The sequence below is a fragment of the Notamacropus eugenii genome, chromosome 4, assembly GCF_028372415.1.
Source record: "Notamacropus eugenii isolate mMacEug1 chromosome 4, mMacEug1.pri_v2, whole genome shotgun sequence".
NCBI lineage: Eukaryota > Metazoa > Chordata > Mammalia > Diprotodontia > Macropodidae > Notamacropus > Notamacropus eugenii.
The window spans coordinates 208,366,548-208,378,346 of record NC_092875.1 but is presented as its reverse complement, the minus strand read 5'-3'; the positions used below and the strand labels follow the sequence as shown (position 1 = coordinate 208,378,346).

The 11,799-nt window shown below is 35.4% G+C and overlaps 1 protein-coding gene across 2 annotated transcripts in view; it reads left to right on the top strand.

Annotated features, from left to right (window-relative positions):
* Positions 1 to 11,799, top strand: part of ZNF407 (zinc finger protein 407) — a 609,391-nt gene that overhangs the window by 575,486 nt on the left and 22,106 nt on the right. The gene's annotated exons all lie outside the window — the stretch shown is intronic.

Genomic DNA, 11,799 nt, shown 5'->3' with positions numbered 1-11,799 from the left:
AGATGCCTTGAAAAGAGCTCTAGATTTAGAATCCAAGGACCTGGTTCCGATTCCAGCTTTGCCCCTTATTGCTTGCGTGACATTGGACAAGTCAAACCCTGTAAACCTCACTTTCCTCATGTAAAATGGAATCTTGATGAGGTAACCTCGAAGGTCTGTTGCTAGTTCTATGACTATTATCCTGACCCACTCATAGCATGCTTGCCTCTTAGACAGATGCAAAAAATGAAGGCAAAGATATCCCATATATCTATGTAATTAGTGTATATTTACTCAGAGAGAAGGAACTGGGGAACTTACTTAACTCTTCCTCATTCCTTTAACTAGTAGTGCTTTCCCTTGTGAAATTACCTTGGCGGGGGTGTGTGTGTGTGTGTGTGTGTGTGTGTGTGTGTGTGTGTGTGTGTGTGTGTGTGTGTGTGTGTGTGTGTGTGTGTGTGTGTGTGTGTGTGTGTGTGTGTGTGTGTGTGTGTGTGTGTGTGTGTGTGTGTGTGTGTGTGTGTGTGTGTGTGTGTGTGTGTGTGTGTGTGTGTACGTGCGCACTTATTCAGTATATGGCATTTCCTCAGGAATACCACCCCAACTTGCTCTTGCTGGCCAGGATCCCAGAGGGTGGATGCTACTCCCCAACACAAGCCCCCTACCGGGGAACTTTCCATTAATAAATCAGTGATCAGATAAAAAATTAGCACTTCACAGAGGTATTCATTTATATGTCATAATCAGAACAGCAGCTACTAAATATGCCCCTCATAAAACCCATAAAACCACAGAACACTCTCCCACAATTACACATTGTTTCCATGGAAAGAATGGGTACAGACCTAAGAATACTATGATCATAAGGTGCATGTAGGGAACCCATGGCCAAGGCTACTCACCACATCTATAGCCAGGGACCTGGGGAATCTATCCTGTCTCCCAGGGGAGTCCTCACTCTCTCCCACAGGCCTGGAGCAGCCTGGGCTCCTCTACTGAGCTCTCACAGACTGCCGTGTACTTTGGATTGCTAGAGATAGCTCTTTACGACTCTCTTTTCTGCTATTTCCTTCTTTAAGTGGCTTAGCTCTATATGGATTAAGTGTCTTTGCTATTTGAATTGTGCCTTAAACTCTTTCAAACTGACTTTTCAACTAGTGGATGAGGTATGGCCCTCTGGGTGAGTACCTCTATTGCCATGGCTGGAAAAATCCCCTCCTCCTTCCTTGTCCCTCAAGGCTGCCTTGTCTATAGGCTCCCCTCTATGTAGCTCCTGAGTTACAATCCCCAGAATCATCAGACTTACCCAGTGCGTAGCAAGTTAAAGCCCTCCAGAAGTGTGCCAATTTTTGCCCATGAGGTAGCTTCCTTGAATTCCTTCAGAAAAAAAGAGTTGTTCACAATTCATAAAGAGATCACAGTGTTAATGCCTTGTTAATTTCTTCTGTTATCTACTCTTTGCTTTATGTTACTGTTGTACATCAACTGGAAAGGATTTGGGGGCAGGGATGGGGATGGGGGTGGCGGGGATCAAATCCCTGCTTCCTTACAGGTTGTCTACCCTAATAGAATGTTTCATTTGTGTTTTATCCCAAGTGCTAACTTAACACAGTCCTGACACATAGTAGGGTACCTGTTACACACTATTTGAGTGACTGATATCCTTACCAAAGTCCTCTTGTTTCAGAGAGGATATTGAGTTAGATTCAGTTCTCTAGCTCACCCAGAATTTTTAGGCTTATATTAAAGGATAAGCTATTGGTTGTCAGCACCCTGACCTCGGTATACTTCCCTCCACTCCCCTAAAATTTCATTTTTTAAAAGTAGTGTGGGTAATAAGTCTTTATGGGCAGTTGGATGGCACAGTAGATAGAGTGCTAATCCTGGAGTCATAAAGACTCATCTTCCTGTGTTCAAATCTGGCCTCAGACACTCACTAGCTATGTGACCCTGGGCAAGTCACTTAACCCTATTTGCCTCAGTTCCTCAAAAAATGGGCTGGAGAAGGAAATGGCAAACTACTCCAGTATTTCTGCCAAGGAAACCCCAAGTAGGGTCACAGAGAGTCCAAATGTGACTTAAAAACAACTGAACAGTAACAAATAATTCTTTGCCAGGAGACTGAATAGTGCTTCCTTTTTCAGTTAATGTATACTACACTATGAACTTAACAGAATTAGTAATCAAGCATAAAAATTTATTTTACTAGCAACCTTTGTTTACTCTAAATAAGGTAAGAGAACAACTTACCAGAATAATCTGACTCATGTGACTATAATCAAGTGGATACTCAAAAAAGGTCCTGCATATAGTGTATTCCTATCTTCATTTTTCCCTTTTGCAAATGAGAAGTTAATTTGGTAAGGCCATCTCAGTCTTGATTTTTGTACTCCTGGCAAGCTGTGAGGCATTTCTACTTAAGAAAATCAATAGATGTAAATAAAAGTACCAGAGTTTCTTGAGAAAACTTGGTAAGTCTCTTTTTAAATATTATATTGACCCTATTTTTTTATTTTCATAGATATCACTTTAATAAAATTTAAAAGCATGCCTCAGTTTTCCTTATATTAATAAAATAGGTAATTTTTTTCAGATTTTAATGTAAACCTAACATTTTATTAATAGGTAGAATTGTACCTTCAAAACAGAAAAAATGTTATTGCATATGATACCTTTCCCTTTTAGAGACCTTCTAATTTGTAAGTAGGAAATTTATGAACCTGGAATACCTGAATAATTTTCAGACATGCATCATAGAATAAATTTAAATAAGGTAAACATTCCATGAAATGTAAAAAAAAAAAAACCAAAAACCCAGTATACAATAATGCTTGGAGAATGAGGTTTATTGATTTTTTAAAAGTGATTTTGCTTAGTAATTGAATGTTTTCCAGATTTTTTTTGTTTTTATTTCATACTTTTATCAAAGAAAGGCCTTTTGAAATTAATTACTGGACTTAGTAGGTAGAGTATACTGGTTATAACTAAATCTTTCTTGCTTCAGAAGTTTGAGGTCATCATTTTAAGTGTCAATGCTCACTGTATTTTAATTGAAGAGTTGGAAGTCAAGTATTTCAGTTAAATACTCACTTACCCCAGAACATATCCTTGAAAGTTGTTTTTGTAGTTCTTCTTTCCATTTCCTTAAGAAAAAAAATTCCTGAGATCACTCATTTCGTCATAATTTATCTCTTCCTCTTAAAAATAAAAGTGCTGATTAAGTACACAGGTTTTTACAGTTAGGTTCTCTCAATCTAAGTTTTAATGTCAAATTATCTGATTAGCAATAAGAAACATAAAAAAATGATTTGAAATAAATGCCAACCAGACTTCTGAAGGACAGAAGATCAGTGTTTCTGGAAAAGTTATGTCCTTTTAAATTAGCCAGATAATTCAATGAATGTGATTCCTGTGCCCCCCTCTTCCCCACAATTGAATGTTTTCTAAAGATCGAAACCAAAGATCTACAGATAAGAGACTTAGAACTTAGAAGAGCCTTAGGGATAAGAACCACAGTATTACAGAATTGAAATGGATTTCAGCAGTCGTGTAGTCCCGTGTGTATCTGAAAAGAACATTCTCTACAATCCATCTGATGAGTAATCATCATTCAGCCTTTGTTAGAAGACATATAGTGAGAGGGATCCTACTACCTCCCACAACCACCTTTTGGGGTACTGACAATTACAAACTGTTAGAATTTTTTTTTCTCTGAAATCAAGCCTAAACCTACTTCTTTGTAACTTCAATCCTTTGGTCCACTTTTTCCCTCTAAACCAAAAAGGGAAAGTCTATTGCTATTTTATTTTTTTTTTACTAGAAGAATATTGATGTTTACATATTACTACTGCTAGTAATTAACCTCTATCGTAATACTTACATTCAGTTACAATAAGCACTCATTTTATCCATCTGTGCAATTTTATGTAGAACATTAAATCTAAAAGAATAATCACAAGATAACAACTTGTCCCAGGATTTTTTTCTCTGTGAACTCCATTGAAAAATATCAGAACAGCGTTAATAGTGATGATGGTAAGAATTATGAAGATACCTGACATAAACCTTTTTAAAGCGTGTGGTGTCTTATACATTGTCTCATCTGAGCATTGTAGCAATCCTGTGAAAAAACGTAGTGAAGATTTTATTATCCCCATTTTAGAGATGAGTAAACTGAAGCCTGAAGAGATTAAATAACTTACCTGTGGTCTTGCAACTATTAAATTATCAAAGGTAGATAGGCCTATGATTTAAGAAAAGTGAGTCATTAAATACACTGCCTTTTTTCCCCAAATCCAGACAGTTGCTCCTACTTTGCCACTTCCCACTCACTTATCAGCCTCTTCAGATCTGACTTCTAATATAATCACTCAACAAAAACTGCTCTTTACAAAATTACCTATGATCTCTTAGTTGTCAACTCCAGCAGCTTTTTCTCAGTCATCACCCTTTTTGAACTTTCTGTATTTGACACTATTGGCTACCGTCTCCTCCTAGACACTTTCTCTTATGAATTTCTATTTTTCTTTTATTTTTTTAAAGTTGTTCTTAAGAAAAATTAACAGAAATCTATTTTCTCTACTTCCTACCTCCTGCTCCATTGAAAAAGGAGAGAAAAGAAAAACAAATTACTTGCAACAAAAATGCATGGTGAAGCAAAATGAATTCTGTCATTGACTATGTTCAGAAAAATATAGTTTTCATTCTACATCCTAAACCCCAGCACCTCTCTGGCAGGAGGCAGCTAACATATTTCATCATCAACGATTTGCAATTGTGAATGATCATTGCATTAATGATAGTTTTTACAGATTTTAAAGTTGTTTTATCATAGAAAAATTTAAATAAATATGCTATAAAATGTATTGCCGTTGTTATTATATTAATTGTTGTCCTGATTCCTCTCATTTTATTCATCAGTTTATTAAAGTCTTCAAAGTTATTCATTTTTATACTATTGAAGTTACGGTATAAAGTGTTCTCGTTCTGCTCACTTCATTCTTCATCAATTCATTCAAGTTTTTCTATATCTCTGAAATTATCTCTTTCCTCATATCCTAGAGCAAAAAAGTATTCCATCACATTCATTTATTACGTTTTATTCAACCATTCCTTAATTGATTACCATCAGTTTAATTTCCAGGTTTTTGCAACCACAAAAAAAAAAAAAGAGCTGCTCTATTTTTGTACACACAGGACCTTTTCCTGTTTCTTTGATTTCTTTTGGTTATGTACCTAGAAGTGGTGGTATAGCTGAAACAAAGGCATATACTGCTTAGTAACTTTGTGTGTAATTCCAAATCACTTTCTAGAATGGTTGTACCCATTCATAGGTCCACTAACCAATGTCCATATTTTCCATACCTCCATGCATCATTTTCCTCTTTGATCATCTTTGTCAATCTTATGATTATAAATCTCAAAATTGCTTCAGTTTTCATTTTTCTGATTCATAGTGATTTACCTGTTTGTATCTTTATAACATTTATCAATTGGGGAATAACTTATTATAAATTTGAATCAGTTCTTTATATATCTTAGAAATGATCTTTATTAGAGAAATTTGCAGCAAAGATGTTTCCCAGTTAAGTGTATCACTTTTAATCTTAGCTTTATTGGATCTGTTTACACAGAAACTTTTAAATATTATGTAGGCAAAACCATGAATTTTATCTTCTGTGATCCTTTCCATTCTGTGTATGGCCTTGAACTTTTCTTCTACAATAGATCTGGTAATTTTTCCCATGTTTTACTGATTTTTTTAATGATGTGACTTTTTATATTTAGGTCACATATTCATTCAGAACTTTCCTTAGTATTGATCTAAACCTAACTTCTTTCATGCTGTTGTCCAATTTTCCCAGTAATTTTTATCAAATAGTAAATCCTTATCCTAGTTGTTGGAGTCTTTGTGTTTATCAAATCTAGGCTGATAGATTCATATGCTTTACTCTGTTGTGTACCTGATCTGTTCCACTGATTGATCTCTCTTGTTTACTAGTACCAAATTGTTTTGAGAATTCCTGCTTTATAATTTAGTTTCATATCTGGCACTACAAGGCTTCCTTTATTTCCACTCCCCATTTTTTCATTATATCTCTTGAGATTCTTGACCTTGCTTGCCTCCATGTGAATTTTATTATTATTTTTCTAGCTCTGTAAAGCAATCCTTTGGTAATTTGATTGGTATACATAGAATAAATTAAATTATGTAGTATTGTCATTTTATTACACCGTCTCATCTTATCCATGAGCAATTAATATTTTTAGGTCTTTAATTCTGTAAGCAGAGGTTTATAGTTGTAGTCATATAGTCCTTATGCATATCTTGGTAGGTAAGGGGAGTATAGATTTTGTAAAAGGCCTACAATGAAACCTTCAGATATATTCACATCTGTGCTCATGATGTGGATAACAAATCATCAAAGGAAGGCTGTGAAGGAGCGTTCAGATAGGTAGGAAGAAAGCCAAAAGAGAGCAGAAGAAAATCTAGAGAAGAGAGATTATAAAGGGGGAAGTGGGAGGTCAACAAATACTTAAGAAAGGTAAAGGAGGATAAGAATTGAGAAGTGGCCATGTCTATGTGTTTCTGAAGAGCCCCCTCTTAAATAATTTCTTTCAGTCCCAGACCTGACCATGCTGTACCCCAACTTTCTTCTTGCTCTCTGCCCTACTACAAAGCATTGCCACCTTCCCTTCCTCTGCTTTCTAACTCTTGCTCCAGCAACACTAATCAAGTCAACATCATTGTTATTTCTGGAGTGGGCATATCAATATGCTCTATGCACCATTCCTATGACTTCCCAGACCCATACCCCACTCCCTGGACACAGTTCTGCTATAGGCACTATCTTCCCCATTTAAGTGGAAGTCTCTTGAAGGCATGGATCTTCACACCTTAGTATTTGTATTTCCAGTGTTTTGCCCTGGAACTCAGTAAATACCTAATATAGGTATTTTTATTCATGCACTGAAAGCCTTCTTTAACATTGATGATTTAATTCTATAAATTATGCCTTAAGTAAATTAAATTGCTTTTACTAAATTAAACCACTTTTACTCTCAGGGAGAGAGAGTAGTCAATGGTGTCAAACCTTATAGAAAGGTAGAAGAAGATGAGGACTAAGAAGTCATGTCATGTCATGTCAGTAGTCAATAAACTTTTAAGTGCCTAGCATATGTTAGACATTATGCTAAGCACTGGCAATATAAATACAAAAAAGAAAATCTCAGAGTATGGTGGAGAAGTAAAAAAAAAAAAAACCCAAGCATAGTCTGGTTTGAAAGAGATGTCTGAGGAGATGTCTGTCCAATCCCCTCTTCTTCAGTGGAGAAATATGTGACTTTACCCTCTAATCAGAGAAGCAGAGGGTACAGATGAGATGTGAATAACAAGGCTAATTCAGTTTGCAGAATGATAAGATCTCCCAGTGATGAATTTGCTCATGGAGAAATCAAGAAAGTCCAAAAGTTCGACAAAGTTCAGCCAATGGGAAATAAGGAGGTTTCTCAAGACATGTTCATGTGTTTCTCAGAAACCCCCTCTGGACTCCATTTTGCTTATGCAGATTTGGAAAATCTGAAATATTTGTTTGGTACATCCAACCAAATATCTTTGATATGCCCATGTTACCACTTTTTTGGGAGGGGGGTTAAGTTTATTGAAAACACAACAGGTATTTCTAGGTTGGAAAAAGGAAAATATTAGTTTTCAGAAAGAAGTTGTCAACAATAGGACTGTAAGTTTGATCTGATTCCTGCAACATTTTAGAATGTATTATTAAAGGGATGGTTAGTAAAGGTCTAAAAATAATGACTTTGATTTAAAAAAACTAAGTTAAACAAACTAACAGTGATTAGAATAATCCTGCATTCATTAAGAAGAGACTAATCTTATCTTTTAAAAGGTTTGCATTTTTTAAATCTTATCTTTTTTTAAAAATCACTTTTATTTACAAATGTGTCCTTTCTTCTTTCCCTATCCAGAAACCCACCAATTGTAATAAGAAAAAAAGAGAAAGAAGGTAGTTCAGCAAAATTAACCAGTTCTTTAATCAAGTCTAATTGTATATGAAGTGTTACATACATAGTCTCCCACTTTTTCAAAGAAGGGAAAAATGTATATTTTCATCCCTCTCCTTTTCAGAGTCAAGCTTCGTCATTATAATTACACTGCTTTCAGTTTCAAGTTCTTTGTTCTTTTCTTTACATTGTTGTGGTCGTTGTATATATTATTTTCTTCTGCTTAACTCATCTTGTTCATATGCATCTTCCCATGTTTGTCTGAATTCTTTACATTATTTCTTGTGGTACAATATTCCATTACATTTATGTGCCACAATTTCTTTAGCCTTCCTCAGTCTGTAGGCATCTATTTTGTTTCCAGTTCTTTGCTTTCACACACAAAAAAACCAAACTATTATTAATATTTTGGTATATATGGGATCTTTCTCTCCACTCTTGACCTCCTTAGGCTATGTGCCTAGCCGTGGGATCCTTTAATTACTTCTTTAACAGAATTCTAAATTCCTTTCTAGAATGTTTGAACTCTTAAATCTTTTTTTTTTTTTTGATTGACTTACGGCCAGATAATAGTCCAGAGGAAACTATAAATACAGTTTATCTGAATTTAGCAAAGCAGTTGATAAGTTTTGGTTTTTTTTTTAACTATTATAGTGGAAGAAATTGAGATAGGAGTTAGATGGTACTGCTGCTAATCAGATTCAGAACTGGTTGAATTGCCAGGCTCAAAGAATAGTCATTAATGACTTGATCTCATCTTGGAAGGAGGTCACTGGTGAAGTACCCCAGGGATCTGTGCTTTGCCCACTTTATTTGACACTTTTATCAATGACTTGAATAAAGGCATAAGATAGCATGCATGTCTAATTGTAGTTTACACAAAGCTGAGAAGGGTAGTTCATCAACTGGGTAAATTAGTCACCATTCAAAAAGAACTTGACAGACTTGAACATTGTCCTAAATCTAATAAGATGAAAATTTTAAAGGATAAGTGCAAAGTCTTATTATACTCGGGTTTCCAAATTAATTTCAAGAATACAAAATAGTTGACTCTTGGCTATTCAGAAGTTGATATGAAGAATATCTGAGGGGTTTAGTGGACTACACAGGCTCAGTGTGATTCAGCACTGTAATATGGCAACCCAAGCTAGTGCCAACTTAGATTTCATTAAGCTCCTTTTAAGAATAAGAAGCTGATAGTTCCACCATATTGTACTCTGTTCAGACCATATCTAGAGTATTGTGTATTATCCCAGGTATTACCTTTTAGGATGGACAATGACAAGCTTGAACACATTGACACAAAGGTAAAGAAGATGAAGGATTTTGAGATCATGCAATATGATAATGGGTTGAAGAAAATGAGAATGTGTAGCTAGAAAAGAGAAGTTGTAAAGTGATGGGAGTGGGGAGAGGGTTGAAGTAGGGAAAGTGGGTTCATGATAGCTGTCTTCTAGTATATGAAAAGTTGTCTTGTGGAAGAGTGATTAAACATGTTCTGTTTGGCCCCAGAAGAGAACTAAGAGCATTGGGGAAAAGTCACAAAGAGACAAATTTAGGCTGATATAAGGGAACAATTCCTAATAATATAACTGTTTAAAAGTGCAGTGGGCCATCTCTGTAGATCATGATTTCCCTTTCATCAGAGGTCTTCAAACAAAGGCTGTGTGGCCATTTGTCAAGTATATTACAGTAGAATTATTTTTCAAGTGTTTTGGCTTGAACTAGCTGGCTCCTGGGGTCTCTTTCAATTCGGAAATTCTGTGGTTTTGCATTAAATATCTGATTTTGTAATTCTAAAATACTTAATAGGACCTTAAAAGGGGCAAAGGGAAGAAAAACCTCACTTACCTTTAATTAGTTCTTTTATAACATTTCACATGTATCCAAACAGGAACTATGCTCTTTTAACTTATATATATGGAGCGTATATGAGTGCCATGTACATTTTTTTTTAAATGAAACCTTGTTTTCCCATAAGACCTCTCACAGCTGCCAACAACATGCTTTTCCTATGGCAGAGATGCCTAATGAGATTCCCATAATTGTGCCAAACCTATGTTTGGCACACAAATGTCAAAAGAATGAAGAAACTCAAAGGTAAATTAATTAGCTGTGGCAAAGAAATTGGTTTCACCACCATAGGTTAAAAGAATGAGAAATAGGTTATATGGTCTACTATTCAGAGGTGTGTTTGTGGGATTTCTTCTTTTTGTAAGGCTGAGGGCATTGACTGTGTCTTACACATCTACTGGATTATACTGAGCATGGAAAGGTGCTCAAAAATGTCTTTCAGTTGATTTTTGAGAACTGCATGTCTAGTGATTCAAATGGGTGTATGAGTCTGAGTACTTGATTTGTCAAATCCCATGCACTTGAGCATTCTGACTTTATTTTCTGAATTGAATACACTAATTTATGAGTATAGCTATAATTATTAGTCTATAGTATGAGTGATTCTGGACTTTGATAGCTTGAAACAAAGATTTGTACCTCCTTAAATCTTCTGTTCTTTTAAAACCTTTAGAGAAGACAAATGAATAAAAACACTGTGAAAATCTTTAACAAAGATAACAAGAACTACACCACCACCATCCAACCTTTACAGAAGAGTTCTATTCTAACTGTTTGGCCACTAGCCTGGGTTCTTTGTCAGGTAGAGTAAAAGCAGTCAACTGCTGGGCCCCTGGGTATGCCTCTCTTCAAAAATGCATTAGTGGTACAAGTTAATTGCACGATTGCTGGAAAAGACCATCCTTGTTTCATAGTGACAGCAGCATTAACTGTAGTGTGTGGAAATGGGAATAAGGGCCACAGAGATTTCTTTTATAAATGGTAAGTTAATTCACTTCCCTTTTGTATCTGAAATTTCTTATGATCCATCATATCTTCAAATCCTTTACCCGAATTTCAGCAAACTTAGACATTGTGGTGATAGCTAGTCATCATTTTTTATTTTTATTTTTTAATTGTATATAGAGACATCCTGATGGTATTAGAAAGAAGACTGATCTTAAAGTGAGAACTGAGTTTAAATCTCAGTTCTGATTCTTACTAACTGAGGAACTCTGGGCAAGGACCACTTTATGCCCAACTTTTTTCATGATTAAAATCTTGATGTTTAATTAGAAGGCATTTCAGATCTTTTCCAGGTCTAACCTTGTGTGATTCTATGACACCCTGTTCTTTGACATTTTAAAGACTCCTATCAATTTCCCATTCCTAACTCTTGTTCCATTGATATACTCCTCTATATCAAATCTTATTTAGATTCTTACTTTTTCAAGACTTAGGGTTGTTTTTTTCCTTTTCCATAATTATTGTTGTTGATGCCAGTAGTTATTCAAGCTAACTGATTCTTTAGTCACTTCCTGATTGGCCTGACTCAGCTGAAATGCCTGAATGAGATTAAATTAAATCTCTTTTTTGGTTCAGGTTTCACACTGGTAACGTGTAGACACTTTACAAATAGTCTTTGATGTTGAAGGTGATGGTACTGAAAAACAGCTAAAAATTGAAAACTAATTAGAGGCAAACGATTGTCTGAACAGAAAATATGAAAAAAATGTCAAATCCCTTGCCCTTGAGCATTCTAATATTATTTTCTAAGAAAATATGAAACAACTTGGAGTTTTTCCATGCAGAATCACAGAATCTCAGTGTAGAAATGAGCATCAAAGGTTATCCAATTTAACCTACCACTGAATGAAAACCATTCTTCCATACCCCCTACCAGTGGTGATTCAGACTCTTAACTAAAAACATCCAGTGATGGGGAATCCCCTACCTCTCAAGGAA